General features: G+C 47.6%; 1 protein-coding gene across 18 annotated transcripts in view; it reads left to right on the top strand.

Annotated features, from left to right (window-relative positions):
- NEDD4L (NEDD4 like E3 ubiquitin protein ligase) overlaps positions 1-19,295 on the top strand; it is a 615,111-nt gene that overhangs the window by 444,662 nt on the left and 151,154 nt on the right. Inside the window, exon 1 of one of the 18 annotated variants that reach the window (XM_040337680.1) lies at positions 806-887. The exons of the other annotated variants lie outside the window; for them this stretch is intronic. The gene's annotated coding sequence lies outside the window, so the exon portion shown is untranslated. Of the gene's footprint in view, positions 1-805; positions 888-19,295 lie in introns of those variants that run through there. 18 annotated transcript variants of the gene reach the window in all.

Below are 19,295 nucleotides of genomic sequence, written 5' to 3' on the forward strand. Positions count from 1 at the left end.
ACGTTTTCCGTCGTGAGCTGGAGCATACGCACTGGGCTCTTTTTCCGCCTGGCGCATGCGCGCTTAATTTGAATACAAGCCGCCCCCTTTGAATTACGCGGCCATACGCCGGGCCATTTACACTACGCCGCCGCAAATTACGGAGCAAGTGCTTGGAGAATACGGCACTTGCTCCAGTAAGTTGCGGTGGCGTGGTGTAAATGGCTTACACTACGCCAACGCCGAATCTTAGAGAATCTGGCCCATAGTCATATATTTTAAATAAAAAAGATGCTTCTTAAGCAGCATAAAAAAATCATGAATCCATTAGTTGTCTGTAGAAAAATAAAAATAAAAAATCACGCCGCTGTTAGTAAGCAGAAAAAAACTGCAGATCTAGACGACTGGCCTGATCAGAAGCTGTTTATTTAATTTCGTTTTTATATGCTCCTTTTCATGTTAAAATATACACAGGTTTTTGTTTTCAATTTAATTATTATTGCTGTTCAGTTTTTTTGTTTGTTTTGGCCGCACACAATATATACAGCAATATAAATTATCTATGTGTAAAGGTATGCATTCCCTCCTATGTAGCTGTACAACATAAATAATTGGAGGACCAGTTACCATGGCAACCGTCTCATAAAACGATGTGTAGGTGAATGCAGAGGGATAAAAAAATAAAAATAAAAAATGCACAGTCAGAGTAGGAAATTGATTGGTAAATTAAGTGGCACATGAGGTTTGTTTGAGCTGCTGAAACAAAAAAGAGAAGAGCGAGCGGGAGAGAGGGGGAGAGAGAGGGGGCGTTGTGAATGGTAAGTTTGTGGCGGCGGTCGGCTTTGTCTGCTGGAAGACGGAATATTGGATGGAGGAGAGTGGAGCCAGGAGGTTCCCCGTAGTGCATTGTGAGTCTGCCTTTTCTTTGTCTTTTCGGGTTGAGTTCAGTCTCGTAGGGGCGCCACGTGCTGTCATTTTGGCACAACGCAGTTCAGCTCATTATTCTGTCGCTGTGATGAGGACCCCCTGAGTGTTTCTGGGAGTGACAATGCTGGTATGCTGTCAAGTGCTTAGGGGGATCTTCAACACGGGGACATGAAGTATGAGCTGGACTGCAGTGTACCGAAATGGCAACTTGTGGTGCCCCTGTGTGTAGACGTGTCCATCATAGGAAAATATGGATCCTCACCAGCACACCTTGGTCTAGTGATGATAATCTTATGCTTTTCTAACATCAACAGGCATCATAGGACAATGTTTCAGACCTTGGCACCTTGCCTTGATAAAGGGTCCTGAAATGTCCTTGGATGCATGATCTAAATGCCAAGATTATCACCAGTCCAAGGTGTGCTGGTGAAGATCCTTATTTTCCTATAAAAGCATGGTGGTGCCATCCAGTACCTATGCCAGCTGTGGGTGAGCGGGTAAGGCGAGTGATGGATACAATTTCAACGTCCATCAAACTCATTTTCTGTAGGGTGTTGTGAAGGTGTATGGGGGGGGGGGGCGGGCACAAGCTCGCCGCCGCGTAACCGAGGAGATGATGCGCGTGCCCGGCGGCAGCAATGGCCACCCGCAATGACTCCTGACAGAGCAGGAACGGGGATCTGTGTGTGTGTGTGTGTGTGTGTAAACACACAAACCCACGTTCTGTCAGGGGAGAGGAGACAGATTGTGTGTTCCTAGTATTTAGTTTGACGGGTGTTTCCAGGGTCCCATGTTTACTCTTTCCCCGCAGCCCCCAACTGAAGCCTCAATCTTTATAGACCATTTATTGCAGGGGTGCCCAACCAGTGGCCCGGGGGGCACATGTGGCCCGCGGAGCCCTCTGATGTGGCCCGCGACCACCTGCTCTAGAATGGCTGGTTGGCAAGCCCATATTGCAGGTTGCCGACCTGCTATCCCAGAGCTTCAGTTTTGTGAATGGAAGAGGAAGCAAGAGGCTTTTCAGAAAGTGCAGCACACCTACAGACTATAATAGACATCTATGGCAAAGTGCAGCTAACCGGTGGGAAAACCGCAGGTACACTGCGCCACACCCACGGTGTGGGTAGACTGCAGACCATCAGTGTAAAAGCAGCCTTAGTCCCCTTTCACGCGATGGTGGCCCACAACTAATTACTAAGTCGCTTAAGTGGCCCCTGGCCTTCGAAAGGTTGGGCACCCCTAATTTATTGGGACGGATATGCTTTTTAAAATGTAATCCTCTAAAACAAGGAAGGTTCATGGGCTTATACCGTTTTCTCCAGTGACCCGTGCCCTCCTACCTTTCCTCCGTTCAGGCCTCTAGCATTTGACACTTCCAGAAGTGTCAGGATGGATGGCCGTGTCTCCTACCGCATATCTCTGACTCCTATATAATGGCTTATTTCTCAACTGTACTGGGGTGCCTTCTGGGTCCGTCAGGGGTGCCACACTGCATACAATCGTTTTTGCACCCCATGTTATGTGTTTCAATGGGGCGCATAAGATGGTTTTGGGCTATAATGTGAAGGTGAAGGGCTGAGGACTCTGATGTGAAGGAAGGGATGCTGGGGGACTGAGGATTCGTATTTAAATGGGGGGGGGGGGGCTGAGGTCTTTTGTGAAATGGGGTGGCTGAGGATTTTTGTGAAATGGGGGGGTGTGTAGGGGTTGGTGTAAACTTGGAATAACAAATACTCCTACAGAGGCACCATCCCCTAAAAGTATGCAACTGTGTTTCAAAGAAATGGAAGAGGGGGGGGGACTTTAGTTGTGCCTCTGAGCACAATCCAGGGCTGGACTGGGACAAAAATTTGGCCCTGGACTTCATCCAGACTGGCCCACTTTGACAGGTCTCTCCCATGGCGGCCGGACAACTCCCGCACCCCCCCCCCCCCGGCCACCCAAGCCCCCTCTTCCCCTTCACTAGCCATTCTACTTTATTAGAGTAGAACGGCTGGTACTGGTACACTTATAGGCAGTACCAGTGGGGAAGCTAGACATTATTTTACCCGGGGCAAAGAATCAGTTTGGTGCCCCCCCCCTTATGGGACAAGATTAGGCAGAAGTGAGAAACTCCCAGGCCATAGCTGTTGAGTCAGCTTTCTGTCCCCTCCCCCATGCTCCTCTGTTGTCCCCCCTGCTTCTCTGCTCCCCCCAGTTGAGCGCTGCGGGGAGGGAGAGACAGAGGAGCGGAGGGGGGGGGGGCGGCGGTCCGCTGTCACTGAAGCTGGCCCACTGAGCTATCGGCCCACCGGGAAACTCCCTGTAGTCCCAATGGCCAGTCCATCCCTGGCACAATCTTTCGGTTCCACCCCAGAGCACAATTTCTTGGTTCCACCCATGTCCGAGCATAATCTCTTGGTTCCACCCCCTACCACAATTTCTTAGTTCCAGCTCCCAGTACCACCACTTTTAGAGAATACAGAACCAAGTATAATTTTGTATGGAATTTTTTAAATAATAACAAGAAAAGCAGTAAAGTAGATCCCCGCAGCCAGCAGCAATGGACCCCAACAACAATAGACCAGCCCAGCATCAATAGGCTCTCCAGCAGACCGCAACAATAGACCCTTCCCTCAACAGTAGATCCCTTCCAGGAATAATTGACCCCCAGCAACAGAAGCCCAACCAGCAATAATAGATCCCCCACCCGCAACAAAAGACGTTCCAGCGACAATAGACTGCCATGCAAAAATAGATGCCGTCCAGCAACAATGGATCCCCAAGCAGCCAGCAACAATAGACCCACCCCCCATCAGTAGATCTCTTGCAGCAACAATTGACCCCCTGCAACATAAGCCCACCCCCCACAACAATAGACCCACACCGGCAACAGTAATAGAACTCCCCAGCAACAATAGACCGCCATGCAAAAATAGATCTCCAGGAACAATAGATCCTCCAGCAGCCTGCATCAATAGACCCTTCAGTACACCCCAGCACCCCTTGCCATTACATACAGTTAGTCCAGGAGATGCTGGAACTGCGTTCCCCCACATTCCTGCTGAAAACAGCCCTGGTTGTCACCATACAACAGGAAGTTACAAGTTCCCTGGATTTCTGGCAGGATCAACAAATATTTTTCAATATTGTACAGCATTTTTATCTGGGGAAATGTGCATGTATGTGGAGATTGTTTCTTTTATATTTGGCTCAGACGTACAACCCTTTAATATTTGTCTTGGATGATTGTTATCACCACGCCGCACCTTGCCCTATCACGTGCGAACGTTCGTTCAGGATCTCCGCTTGCATCTGGTAAACGTGAGCCCGCGGCGCGGAGGCTGGAATCGCTCTCTCCGGTGTGGGCTGCAGAAGCCGGGGGTCAGCCTTTTGTTAAGGCGTTTTGTTTTTTGTGCGCTCGTTATGTGTGATGATGAGAAATGCAGATTGTATTGGTCACAGTGAAAATGACTGCGGTAGATTGTGTGCATTAGTAGAAAACCTCGGGAGACATTCCATGTGAGCTATTCATTGCAGAAGCCACTACTTATGTGTAATTCAGAGGAGCTCTGTACTTTGTGGACGGCCTATAAGCTGGGAGGTTTAATGTGCCCTGCATGGTGGGTAGAAGTCATAATGAATGGGGGGGGGGGGGTTCATGTGGCACGTGGTATTTATTTATAATCCACGTGTATGGCATTTTTCGAGTGTTTAATGCTGAACTGCAGGCAGATATAAAAAACACAAGTTCATGCAGCTATGTAATAACTAATGCATCATTAGTACAATTATAGGTAGATTCAGGTAGAGTCAGAATCTACGCCGACTTATGTTTAAGCGTATGCTCAAACAGAGATACGCTTAAACATATCTAAGATACGACGGCTTGCGCCGTCCTATCTTAGATTGCAATATTTTGGATGGCCGCTAGGTGGCGCTTCCATTGCGGTCGGCGTAGGATATGTAAATGTGTTGATACGCCGATTCACGAACGTACGCCCGGCCGCCGCAGTCGATTTACGCCGTTTCCGTAAGGCATTAGCAGGCCTAAAGTTATTCCATCTATTAGGTGGAATAACAATGTTAAAGTATGGCCGCCGCTCCCGCCGCGAGATTCGAATTTTTTACATCGTTTGCGTAAGTCGTCCGCGAATCAAGAGTTACGTCCACGTTGAAATCAATAGGCCCGTGCGCGTACTTAGCCGCAATGCACACTGGGAAATGTAGGCGCCCGGCGCATGCGCAGTTAAAAGTAAAAAACGTGAGGTCAAGCCTCATTACCATAAAACACGCCCCCCTCCAACAAATTTGAATTCGGCACCCTTACGCCCGCCCGCTTTAGGCTACGCCGCCGTATATTAGCAGGCAAGTACATTGAGAATCATGTACTTGCCTACCTAACTTACGGCGGCGTAGCCTGAACACGCTAAGCTACGCCGCCGTAACTTTAGTCCTATCTACCTGAATCTACCTATTAGTGTTTTGCCTTCTACCTTGTATCAGCCCATGTACAGCAGAGCCCAGAGTGGGAAAGGAAGAAGCAGCACACAGTTCAAAAATCATGCTGCTAGGAGAAGAGAGCAGATTAACCCAAAGATGAGATCATCACTGTGCTGCTTCTCCTTTCACTGGCCAGTCACAGGCTGGGGTGGGTTCAGAATGACCTGAAAAAGCAGCAGCCCGCTAAGCCAATCAGTTCAAGGAACATGCTGATAGGAAGAGAGAACAGGGTGACAGAGAGATGAGAGCATTACTGAGCTGCTTCTCCTTTCACTGTTCAATCACAGGCTAGTGGATGAGGTTGAATAATGCTGGCTGTAAAATCAGAGTGAAAAAAGAAGCCTTAACCCACTGATAGGGTGACCACATTTCCAAACTACCATTCAGGGACACCGTCCCTTCCCAAAAATCAGCTTGTGCTGTAACGAATCACAGCACAGTGATTGGACACAAGAGGCGGTATTTATGATTTCTCCAATCACAAGCAGGGGGCGGGGACTGTGCTCCTCCAGGCATTCCCGGCCAGGACAAGTACTGTCAGTGAGTAAAGTGGTGATGTGGCGCCCTTTTTTGGGGGCATAAGATTGGCCCGGGGGGGGGGGGGGGAGGGGGCTGTGTCAGTTTCATTTCAGGACACTGTACTGTCCTGGAATGAAGGTGCCCGGGACAGACCAGCAAAATGCAATCCGGGACACATGGTCACCCTACCCACTGAGCCAATCAGTTCAATGAGAATGCTAACTGACCGAAAGAATGGATTATCACTGATCTGCTTCTCCTTTCACTGGCCAGTCACAGGCTGGGATCAGGTTTATAATGACCTGGGCTCAGAGGAAGGGGGTTGAATAATGCTGGCTGTGAGATCAGAGTGAAAGATGACGCAGCAGCCCACTGAGCCAATCGGTTCAAGGAGCATACTGATAGGAAAAGAGAGCAGAGTGACCGAGAGATGAGATCATCACTGAGCTGCATCTCCTTTCACTGGCCAGTCACAGGCTGGGATCAGGTTTATAATGACCTGGGCTCAGAGGAAGGGGGTTGAATAATGCTGGCTGTGAGATCAGAGTGAAAGAAGACGCAGCAGCCCACTGAGCCAATCGGTTCAAGGAGCATACTGATAGGAAAAGAGAACAGAGTAACAGAGAGATGAGATCATCACTGAGCTGCTTCTCCTTTCACTGTTCAATCACAGGCTAGAGGGCGGGTCCCCAAGGTGACCTGGGCTCAGAGGTAGTGGTTGAAAAAATGCTGGCTGTGAGATCAGAGTGAAAAAAGAAGCATCAGCCCACTAAGCCAATAAGTTCAATGAGAATGCTGATGGGAAGAGAGAGCAGAGTGACTGAGAGATGAGATCATCACTGAGCTGCTTCTCCTTTCACTGGCCAGTCACAGGCTGGGGGCAGGTTCAGATTTTCAGCAAATAGATTTATTTATTTTTCACCAGGACCGACGCTGACACCGCGACGGTCCTGAGGAGCTGCGAGCAGGAGTTTTTAGGCAAAGCCGCGGCTTCGGCCTAGTCCGCGAGGCCGGACTCTGTGGACTAGGCCGAAGCCGCGGCCTCACCTAAAAACTCCTGCTTTGCTGCTCCTCAGGGCCGGCGCTGTGTCCATTAAAAAAAAAAAAAAAATCGTGAATCAAAATTTTTTTTTTTTTTTAAATCGCAGATTTTTTTGGGGAGAAAATCGCCCAGCTCTACTGTGAGATCAGAATGAAAGTAGAAGCATCAGCCCATTAAACCAATCGGTTAAAAACAACATGCTGATAGGAAGAGAGAGCAGAGTGACAGTGAGATGAGATCATCACTGAGCTGCTTCACCTTTTACTGTTTAGTCACAGGCTGGGGGGGGGGGGTCTAAGGTGACCTGGGCTCAGAGGAAGTTGGTATAATGCTGGCTGTGAGATTGAGGACATCTAGTGTAAGAAAAAAGTACTGCAAAGGAAATCCTTGCATTGTGTGTTGAATGTTGATGGACTTCAGACTGAGACCCTCTAGTAAAAGAAAACACTGCAGGGGAAAGATCTGAATTGAAGGTGAATGTTGTACGGTGCATCTAACAGATATAAAAGACATACATTCAATTCTTAGATGTGACGGTTGCATTGATTTTCTTTTTAGGCTTGCTTTCCCCTATTTTCATCTGGTGATCCGGCCAGTAAGTCTGTTGTTCTTCAAAAGAACAAGCTCCCAGCAGAATGTAGCAGTTACAGAGATAAGACAAACCATTTACCACAAGCAGGGGTGTTTACAATGATCAGCTTTTTTTTATTTATGTAAAACGTTTACCCCAAAAGGGAAACAAAACAGTTTGACTGCTTATAAAATTAGCTGGAGTTTGGCTTTAATTTGTTATTGTATGTAAATCTGCTAGTCCATCTAACACTCCCCTCCCCCCCAGACTGACATGTGCTGCTGTCCAAAGGTGCCCCTTGTTCTCCTTCATCCAGAGTGGGGGCACTCTAATATTGGTGTGTTACTGGTTAGATCACCAGGTAAAAACAGAGGGAAAAGGCCCAAGAAAATAAAACTAATGCAGCCACCACATCTAATGATTGGCATTCTACAATATATTGCATTTCATGGTTTTGGGTCCACTTTAATGCAGTTCTGTAATCATTAAAACATAATAAAATTATATTTTTAAATGCAATCAGTTTAAGTATTTCAGTTTCAATTGGTTGATCAGCCTGTTGTGAAAGAGAAAGAAGCAGCCCATTGAGCTAATCAGTTCAGAAGGGCGGAGCAGAGTGACAGAGATGACATCACTGTGCTGCTTCTCCCTTCACTGGCCAGTCACAGACTGGGGGCGGGTCCAGTATGACCTGGGCTCAGAGGAAGTGAGACTGAGGACATCTAGTGTAAGAAAAAAGAACTGCAAGGGAAATCTATGGATTGATGGTGATTATTGCACAGGGCATCTAACGGACACAAACTTATTATAATTAGTTTGTTTACACAGGTGCCAGCAAGCATGCTGGGCCTTCTAATTAGAAAAGTTGCCATGCTTTGCTAATTTAGTCTTATGTTGAATTAGATAAGTGTTTATTTTTTATGTTTTGTTAATGACAACAAATAAATGGTTTACAAACATGTACAAACAAAGCAAAACTTATTTTGGATACCGTATGGGAGAGTTATAACCCCACCCCTTCCCCGTCATTTTTAACTACTTTAAGACCAAGCATTTTTTTGCCACTTTCAGTGTAAACCCATATTTTTTACCAGAAAATTAGTTCTAACCCCCAAGCTTTATACATATTTCTTTTGAGCAGAGACCCTAGGGAATAAAATGGCGATTGTTGCATTTTTTTATGTCACACGGAATTTGGTCAGAGGTTTTGCAAACGCAGGTTTTTTTGAAAAAATACGCTTTTATTTATATTTAAAAAAAACACAATATTTACCCCCAATTGTTCTTGTATAATGTGAAAGATGATGTTGCACCGAGTAAATAGATACCTAACATGTCGCGCTTTGAAATTGCGCACGCTCATGGAATGGCGACAAACTACGGTACTTAAAAATCTCCATAGGCAACACTTTAATAAACGCCTTTACAGGTTACATGTTTAGAGTTGCAGAGGAGGTCTAGCTCTAGAATTATTGTTAATGCTCTAACATTCGCAACAATACCTCACATGTATGGTTCGAATACCGTTTACATATGCGTGTGTGACTTATGTATGTGGTTGCTTCTGCACGGAAGGATGGGGTTGTGTTAATTTTGTTTGTTATTTATTTTACTTTTTTTTTTTTTTTTTTTTTATTACAAACATCCCTTGTAATAGAAATAAAATATAACAGGTCCTCTTTGTGGAGAGATCTGGAGTCAAAAAGACCCCAAATCTCTTTTCTATCTTTTAAAAGCAAAAGATAATTTTTTTATTTATTTTTTTGCTATTAAATATATATATATGTGTGTGTGTGTGTGTGTGTGTGTGTGTGTGTATATATATATATATATATATATATGTGTGTGTGTGTGTGTGTAATTAATAATTTGCTTCGAGCCTGGGCTGGAAGTTACATCATGATATCCCTCCGGTCCTCCAAGGCCATAGAGTTGCAGCCATAGATGGCTGCACCGACGGATTGTTTCTCGGTGAACTGGCGGAAACGTTAATAATAACACCGGCGAGCTGCAGTAAGGAGGGAATGTCCCCTTCCGCCACTTCAGAAAAGGTTCCAGTGGCTCATGAGCTGCTTGGAATGACCACCAGCTGCAAAAAAAAGGATACCAGGGCTATGAAAAATATCTTAAGTCATAATCCTGTTAAACCACTATATATATATATATATATATATATATATATATATATATATATATATATATATATATATATATATATATAGTTCGACAAAATCCGGTCGCAATTGCGACTAGAATTAGCGACCTGTCGCCCGGGGAAGGAAGCGTAGGCCTGCAGAAGGCCGCTAAGCCGCGGCCTTAATTACCATCCGGCGCGGCCCGACGCGATCGTGTGGCGGGGGAGGTGGGGGCGCACGGTAATTGAGGCCGTGGCTTTGCAGCCTTCTGCAGGCCTATGCTTCCTTCTGTGATCTGGCGCCATCTTGTGGTGGCCGTTGGCATGACAAGTAAATCAGCAATTCTAATGGAGCTTCCCCAGTATTTTCACTGCCATATGCTTCCCTCCTAATTAGAGCCCCCAAATATTATATATATTTTTTTTATTCTAACACCCTAGAGAATAAAATGGCGGTTGTTGCAATACTTTGTCACACCGTTTTTTGCGCAGCGGTCTTACAAGCGCACTTTTTTGGGGAAAAATACACTTTTTTAATTAAAAAATTAGACAGCAGTAAAGTTAGCCCAATTTTTTGTTATATTGTGAAAGACAATGTTACGCCGAGGAATTGATACCCAACATGTCACGCTTCAAAATTGCGCCCGCTCGTGGAATGGCGACAAACTTTTACCCTTTAAATCTCCATAGGCGACGTTTAAAAAATTCTACAGGTTGCATGTTTTGAGTTACAGATCGCGGCCATACCTCACATGTGTGGTTTGAATACCGTTTACATATGCGGGCGCTGCTCACGTATGCGTTTGCTTCTGCGCGCAAGCTTGACGGGGCGCGTTTTCTGGCTCCTAACTTTTTTAGCTGGCTCCTAGATTCCAAGCAAATTTGTCAAACCCTATATATATATATATATATACTTGCCTATTGCGGTCAGCATATACCATCTGTGTCCCGTTGGGGAGATTTCCCTTCACTTCTTATCCCGTAGCCAAAACTGGAAGTTTGAAAACATCTTCCCAAAGTGAGGGAATCCCTGGTTGTCACCAGAGCTAGTGTCCACATTGAAATGTGAGAGGAAGAAGCAGCCACATAGCCAATCAGTTCATGTGCTGACAAGAAAGGTACTGATAGGTGGAGAGAACGGAGTGACAGAGAATTGAGCTCATTATTGCGCTGCTACTTTGTTTTCATTTTGTTTGTTCGTTTGGCGAGTCCAAGATTACCTGGGCTCAGATCTAAGGCTGCCCATCAGACTGAGGACATCTACTGGCAGAAAAAAAAGAACTGCAGGTGAAATCTCTGGTTTGAATGAAAATATTGCTTTTTTTTTTTTATTTAGTTTATGATCAGTTTTACTTGGCTGTACAGGGATTGCAAGATACAAATATCTGGTCAAATTCAGATACTCGCATTTAAAAAATAGATACAGTATATTACTGATTACAGACCTGCATTGACTCGTGTCTGTTATTACGGTCTGCAGTTTAGCTATAACCACTTCCCGCCCTTAGGACATACCTTCACATCCCTAAACAGGAAGGGTGATCTCTCCTCTATTGCTGCAACAATAATCCAGGTATAATTTTTTTAGGGCCAGTGATTTCCTACAGAGTAAAAGGGATCAGCCTCTGGATCACTTTTACAGGTGTTGGAAGTGAGCCCCCCTCCATCCCGCCATCTCTACCTTCCTATCAGGGAACCCAGTTATGATGCAACCAGTGCCATCCGATGCCCAAAACAGTGAAAGGAACCAACATTGTTCCTTCCCCCTCCGTGATGTTAGAAACAACAAGGATTTTGTCCGCTCAATTTGTTGTAAGCAAGCATCTGATTAAACCGATCTCAGTTTTATCAGATGATTTGGAGGGCAGAGGGGAGGTCAGGGGTCTAATGTGTGTGTGTGTGTGTGTGTGTGTGTGTGTGTCTGGATCCCCAGAGAGCCTCCCCTTACATCAGGATCCCCAGAGAGCCTCCCCTTACATCAGGATCCCCAGAGAGCCTCCCCTTACATCAGGATCCCCAGAGAGCCTCCCCTTACATCAGGATCCCCAGAGAGCCTCCCCTTACATCAGGATCCCCAGAGAGCCTCCCCTTACATCAGGATCCCCAGAGAGCCTCCCCTTACATCAGGATCCCCAGAGAGCCTCCCCTTACATCAGGATCCCCAGAGAGCCTCCCCTTACATCAGGATCCCCAGAGAGCCTCCCCTTACATCAGGATCCCCAGAGAGCCTCCCCTTACATCAGGATCCCCAGAGAGCCTCCCCTTACATCAGGATCCCCAGAGAGCCTCCCCTTACATCGGGGTCCCCAGAGAGCCCCCCCCCATACATCAGGATCTCCAGAGAGCCTCCCCATACATCAGGGTCCCCAGAGAGCCTCCCCATACATCAGGGTCCCCAGAGAGCCTCCCCATACATCAGGGTCCCCAGAGAGCCTCGCCATACATCAGGGTCCCCAGAGAGCCTCGCCATACATCAGGGTCCCCAGAGAGCCTCGCCATACATCAGGGTCCCCAGAGAGCCTCGCCATACATCAGGGTCCCCAGAGAGCCTCCCCATACATCAGGGTCCCCAGAGAGCCTCCCCATACATCAGGGTCCCCAGAGAGCCTCCCCATACATCAGGATCCCCAGAGAGCCTCCCCATACATCAGGATCCCCAGAGAGCCTCCCCATACATCAGGGTCCCCAGAGAGCCTCCCCCTTTCTATCAGGGTCCCCAGAGAGCCTCCCCCTTTCTATCAGGGTCCCCAGAGAGCCTCCCCCTTTCTATCAGGGTCCCCAGAGAGCCTCCCCCTTTCTATCAGGGTCCCCAGAGAGCCTCCCCCTTTCTATCAGGGTCCCCAGAGAGCCTCCCCCTTTCTATCAGGGCCCCCAGAGAGCCTCCCCCTTTCTATCAGGGTCCCCAGAGAGCCTCCCCCTTTCTATCAGGGTCCCCAGAGAGCCTCCCCCTTACATCAGGGTCCCCAGAGAGCCTCCCCCTTACATCAGGGCCCCCAGAGGACCACCTCTTACATCAGGGTCCCTAGAGAGCCTCCACCTAGTGCAGAGGAGGAAGGGGAATCCTCCTCCACTTTGAACGCTGGGCAGGAAGTGATTTGCGGCCGTAATGTCACTGGTGGCTAGACGCTAGGGGGCTCTAGCAACCAGTGCCTAAGAGTCAGGTGGGGGCCGAGCCAGTGCTACCATGGCTCAGACCACCCCTGTCCCCTGCATTCCCGACCGGGGAGACTAGCTGCTGTGGGCCCCAAACTTGGGGCTATAGCCACCCCCTAGCAACGCCACTGACCCCAGGTCTCTTCATATAGAGGACCTGTCACTGCCCAAGCTATCACAAGGGAATTTGTTCATCTCTTGTGATAGCAATAAAGTTGAAAAATAAAAATGAAAGGTACAGTGTAAAAAATAAATGATAGTAAATTTAAAGTGCATGTCAGGATTGGACCTGGACTGGAAGTAGTTAATAGAGACTCGCAAGGAGATCGCATGGCACAGAGCGATGTTCTACATTGAGAAACGGTCTTCTTACAGGAATACATTTGAGAACGCTCTGCAGATGTAATGACTCAGGACATTATGTTCCGATCACTATTGTGTCTGCCGAACTGTCAGGAAGACTCTGCATTTCTCTGACACATCTCTCTCCGCTCTGCGTGTTCTCCGGGTGAAATTAACACTTTGCACTCGGATTTGATGGCACTGTATGAGTGGCAATTAGATGTCCATTTAACATTCGTCTGGAATTACAGTGGATCTCTAACCACAGCATTTGTTTGGGATATAGAGTAGAAAAGGTTTTTTTTTCATCTGTGCTGGGGAGGATTTCTTGTGATTTTATGTCTCAGACGTGCTGGGAATGTAACTGTCACATTGGTTGTGCTCTCAACCAAACTGTCAAACTATCCAATGGTTGGTGTCATGACTGATCACATGTGCACACCATGACAGTTGGAGATCAAACGGAGGCCAAGAAGGCAGCTTCCTTGGCTGAAAACAATAGAGGGGTTTAGTTCTGCTCAGTGGCTGCTGGCAGCTTTAGTTCTACTCGGTGGCGGCAATCGACTCTCCATCCCCCCCCCCCCCCCCGGTGACACAGCATTTAACAACCCCCCAACACGTTTGCTGGTTGCACTTAACTGGATAGATGATGGCGGGTGTCCTCCAGCAGGTGTGGGGTCCGGGCAGCGTCTCCAGACTAGCGGGTGTGGGGTCCGGGCAGCGTCTCCAGACTAGCGGGTGTGGGGTCTGGGCAACGTCTCCAGACTAGCGGGTGTGGGGTCCGGGCAGTGTCTCCAGACTAGCGGGTGTGGGGTCTGGGCAGCGTCTCCAGACTAGCGGGTGTGGGGTCTGGGCAGTGTCTCCAGACTAGCGGGTGTGGGGTCTGGGCAGCGTCTCCAGACTAGCGGGTGTGGGGTCTGGGCAGTGTCTCCAGACTAGCGGGTGTGGGGTCTGGGCAGCGTCTCCAGACTAGCGGGTGTGGGGTCTGGGCAGCGTCTCCAGACTAGCGGGTGTGGGGTCTGGGCAGCGTCTCCAGACTAGCGGGTGTGGGGTCTGGGCAGCGTCTCCAGACTAGCGGGTGTGGGGTCTGGGCAGCGTCTCCAGACTAGCGGGTGTGGGGTCTGGGCAGCGTCTCCAGACTAGCGGGTGTGGGGTCCGGGCAGCGTCTCCAGACTAGCGGGTGTGGGGTCTGGGCAGTGTCTCCAGACTAGCGGGTGTGGGGTCTGGGCAGCGTCTCCAGACTAGCGGGTGTGGGGTCTGGGCAGCGTCTCCAGACTAGCGGGTGTGGGGTCTGGGCAGCGTCTCCAGACTAGCGGGTGTGGGGTCTGGGCAGCGACTCCAGACTAGCGGGTGTGGGGTCTGGGCAGCGACTCCAACTTATTCTCTGTCATCACACAACTGGGTGGGATTGAGACGCAGTTCTCTGTGCCCCAAGCCCACCCTTTTTTGAAGCCTATTAGAGCCTCCCATCCCCACCATAGGAATTCATGCCCTCCTGAAAGGGGCCAGGCACATGCATAGGGGGACGGTGGTGGTTTTAGGGGGTGGCGCCCACAATGCACGGGCCGCCATTGGTTCTGCTTTAATCTTTTTACGGGTTCTAACTTTACACGTTTTTTCTGTTATTTTGTACAGAATACAGTGGGCCGGATTCAGAAAGAAGATACGACGGCGTATCTCCTGATACGCCGTCGTATCTCTGAGTCCGGCCGTCGTATCTATGCGACTGATTCATAGAATCAGGTTACGCATAGATATGCCTAAGATCCGACAGGTGTAAGTGACTTACACCGTCGGATCTTAGGCTGCAATTCCAGGCCGGCCGCTAGGTGCCGCTTCCATATATTTTACGCGTTGAATATGCAAATGAGAATTTACGCCGATTCAGAAACTAACGACCGCCCGGTGCTTTTTTTTTACGTCGTTTGCGTTCGGCTTTTTCCGGCGGAAAGTTACCCCTGCTATAGCAGGGGGAAGTGCGGGGTATCCTATGTTAAGTATGGCCGTCGTTCCCGCGCCGAGTTTTGAATTTTTTACGCCGTTTGCGTAAGTCGTTCGCGAATACGGCCGGACGTAATTTACGTTTACGTCGAAACCAATGACGTCCTTGCGACGTCATTTGGAGCAATGCACGCTGGGAAAATTTGCAGACGGCGCATGCGCTGTTCGATCGGAGCGGGGACGCGCCTGATTTATATAGTACACGCCCCCTAGCCGCAGAATTTGAATTCCGCCGGGGGATTTACGATACGGCGCCGCAACTTTAGAGGCAAGTGCTTTCTGAATAAAGCACTTGCTTTAAAAAATTGCGGCAGCGTAACGTAAACCAGATATGTTACGCGGATCTAAAGATACGCTAACCTATCTGAATCTAGCCCAGTGTATCCACTTCCAGCACAGGAATTTCTCTCCTACATGTAAAAATCTGTATTAATATGCTAGAAACTTACTTGGAACCCCCAAACACATTATATATACATATTTTATAGCAGAGATCCATGAGAATAAAATGGCGGTCGTTGCAATTTATGTCACACAGGATTTGCGCAGCATTTCTTCAAACACAATTTTTGGGGAAAAAAATACACTGTAATACATTTTAATGCAAAAAAAGGAGATACATGATGTTACGCCGAGGAAATAGATACCGAACATGTCACATTTTAACTGCTTCAATACAGTGCACTTTCACCCCCTTCCTGCCCAGGCCAATTTCCACACTTTGTATGATAATTGTGCAACACTGTACCCAAATTACATTTTTATAATTTTTTTCACTCAAATAGAGCTTTCATTTGGTGGTATTTAATGACTGCTGTTGTGGTTTTTTTCTTCTTTTTTTTTTTTTTTGCTAATAAAAAAAAAAAAAAAAATCTTCATTTTATCAGTAATTTTGTAAATAGGTAGTTTTTCTCCTTTACTGATGAGGAGACAATATGCCACACTGATGGGCTCTGATAGGTTGCAGTGATATGCAGCACTTATGGGAACTGATAGGCATCAATCATGGGCACTGATAGCAGGCATGGATGGGCAGCACTGATGGGTAGCACTGCACTGATGGCCACTGAAAGGCAGCACTGATTTAGTGTCACTGATGGGCACTGCTGAGGCTTCAGTGATGATCAGTGCCCTGTATACCTGTAAGTCTCCCCTGCTAGGAGATGCTGGCTCTTGTCAGTGTCACTTTGTCAGTGTGAGGCCAGGAGGGCCGATAAATGGCACTTCCTCATTTGGTAAAGAGCTGCGTACTGGGACTGTGATTGCCGTGCTGCACACCTCCATGGGCGTGGAAGAGTGGTGACGTCATAAGACGTTGCCCCAGAACAAGAGGGCATCCCACCTGCTGTCATTTTACTATGCAGTGGGCCACATGCTTGTGGAATGGTGGCAAACTTTGCTTTGGTACTATAGGCTAAGATGGCATGGGAGAGGCACTGCAGGGGGAGAGATACAGTTTGATGCCTGTAGCTGCAGGCATCATACAGATATCACCACTTCAAACTAAGGATGTTAAATATACTATGTGTGTGTGTGTGTATGTATGTGTGTATATATATATATATATATATATATATATATATATATATATTTGTACTCAGAGTCTCAGGTAATCGTGCTAGAGAAAGGTCTGAGGGGAAGCAGGGAAATTGACCTGAGGTGTGCCGGGGTCACGTGGTCGGTATGCCTAAAGGGGGCATACCCAAGTAGAAGTAAAAGAAGAAATAGCAAGAAAAAAGGGGATGGGTGGGTGGGACACCAGAAAACCGACGCCCAGAAGGAGGAAGGAGGGCGGGTTTAAATACCTCCCGACTCCTCCTACAAATACAGGCTTCCCTGCGGTCAGCCTTACAACTTGTACTCAGAGTCTCAGGTAATCGTGCTAGAGAAAGGTCTGAGGGGAAGCAGGGAAATTGACCTGAGGTGTGCCGGGGTCACGTGGTCGGTATGCCTAAAAGGGGCCAAAAATAAACAGTAGGATGAGCTAGCAAAGAGATTGAAATGAAAGTAACCGTACGTAACCACAAGCCCCCCAATGCAAGAATGCCTGTGACAGACATGTGGAACTGGAATATGTCCGGAAAAGAAAGCTGACTACCGCCAATCTAACTTCTCAACAACGAAAATACAGACCCCTCGATGAAAAGCAGCAGAACTGCACCTGTACTAAAGCACGGCCCAGAGTGAATATTGAAGTGCTACCCTAGCTAGGCAGCAAGGAATGGCTGCGTGTCATGCCCTGTGTTAGCAGGGAAGGGAGTGCTAGGGAAAGGAGGGTGGCCTATCTCTGAGTACATCCGCGAAAGTCCAGCGCCCAGACTGTGCTGGGCACCGACTTGAAAAACCTGTTGAGTTGAAAAGTGCCAAAAGAATCAAACCGCAAGTAGGTACAGAATGTTTGTGAGAAAAGAACCCAGGATACTGAGATCGAAACGCCTGGAAGATATCCCAGGCCGAGTCAAGAGCTAGCAGGCTGAATTGAAAAGAACTTAAGACCAAGATTCATCTAACGAAGAGAAGGCAGTATCGGGAGGTTCAAGAGGGCTTGCCACCATGTATGGAACCCAGTAACCGGAGCAGGACGGACGGCGGCAAAATCTTCAATTTTTCTGCCCGAGACATGAAATTCTGCAAACAAGAACAACATCGTTAAAACAAAACATGACCAACGAGCCCCAACTTACCTTAGGAAAAGGAAAACCCCACCTTCCCTAACCCCTGCCTACGCGGGTGTCCGTGATTGACACTCAGTGACGTAGAGCAGGAACGAATACGTAGCACAAGACTGAAAACGTGTCAGTCTCAAGAACCTAGCCAGGCTGAGCAACCTGAGGCAAACTAGGCCAATTGAAAACGTAACACTCAAGCCTATGAACCTGAAGGCGTGTCAGGCAAGTGATGTAAGTGGTAAGATAACATGACGTACGAAAACGTAGTGATAGCCGTGAGAAGCGGATGAGGGGACTTGCCACTGCACAAGACAATTAGAAACGAAACATCTCAATCCGACAGTACCCTTGAACGTGACAGGTACCCAGCAGTGGAGAGTGGCCATGAACAAACGTGAGGAAATGAATGTGGCATGTGCCCAGACTATGAAAATGTAGGTAAGTGTAGGACTAGTGCAGCTGAACTGACAATACCATGAAATGCGAAGGCCGAGCAACCTGAGGCGTAGCAGGCAAATTAAAAACGTACACTCAGGCCTGATGAACCTGAAGACGTGTCAGGTCGTTGTGTGAGAAACGAAATGTTTGAGATGCATGAAACGTATGAGAAACGGATGAGGAGACTTGCCACCGTACAAGCCAATTAAAAACGATTATCTCAATCCGTAAACACCCATAGACGTGATGGGTGACCCCCCCCAGCGGTGGAATGCCATGAATCTAAAAAGAACATGCTAATACTACCAACTGAAAACTAACACAACTGGAACCTGCATGAGAAACGTAAGGTTGCATGAGAAACAAACACATTTGAGAACATGAATAGTATGATATACGAAAACATGAGAAGATAAATTGTATGAGAACATAAATTGCATGGAAACGTGAACACCTGAGAACATGATTGCATGAGGAACGACAATACACTTGAGAACATACAATACCATGAAAATCGTAATCGTGTGAGAAGCGCAACTCGTATGAAAAGCGTAACTTGTGTGAAAAGCGTAACGTAAGAAAAGCGTAACGTATGAAAACATGACCAATGTAATTGTAGCACAACTGAAACCTGCCAGAGAAACGTAAATGTTAGAGAACATGAATAGCATGAGAAACGTAACGTAAAACGAAACATGAAAATGTAAAAATTGCATGAGAACATGACTCGCACGAGAAGCGTAAACCCACGAGGACCTGACTCGCATGAAAAATGTCATCGCGTGAGGACACGAAACCGCATGAGGACACGAAACCGCATGAGGACACGAAACCGCATGAGGACACGAAACCGCATGAGGACACGAAACCGCATGAGGACACGAAACCGCATGAAAACGTAAAGCATGAGAAACGTGGTCGCATGAGAACGCAATCGCATAAGAACGCAATCGCATGAGCATGACAAACGTAATGCATGAGACAACATGATACTTGAGAAATGTGGTCGCATGAGAACGTAAACACATGAGAACGTGA

Source organism: Rana temporaria, chromosome 1, assembly GCF_905171775.1.
Source record: "Rana temporaria chromosome 1, aRanTem1.1, whole genome shotgun sequence".
In the NCBI taxonomy this organism is placed as follows: Eukaryota; Metazoa; Chordata; class Amphibia; order Anura; family Ranidae; genus Rana; species Rana temporaria.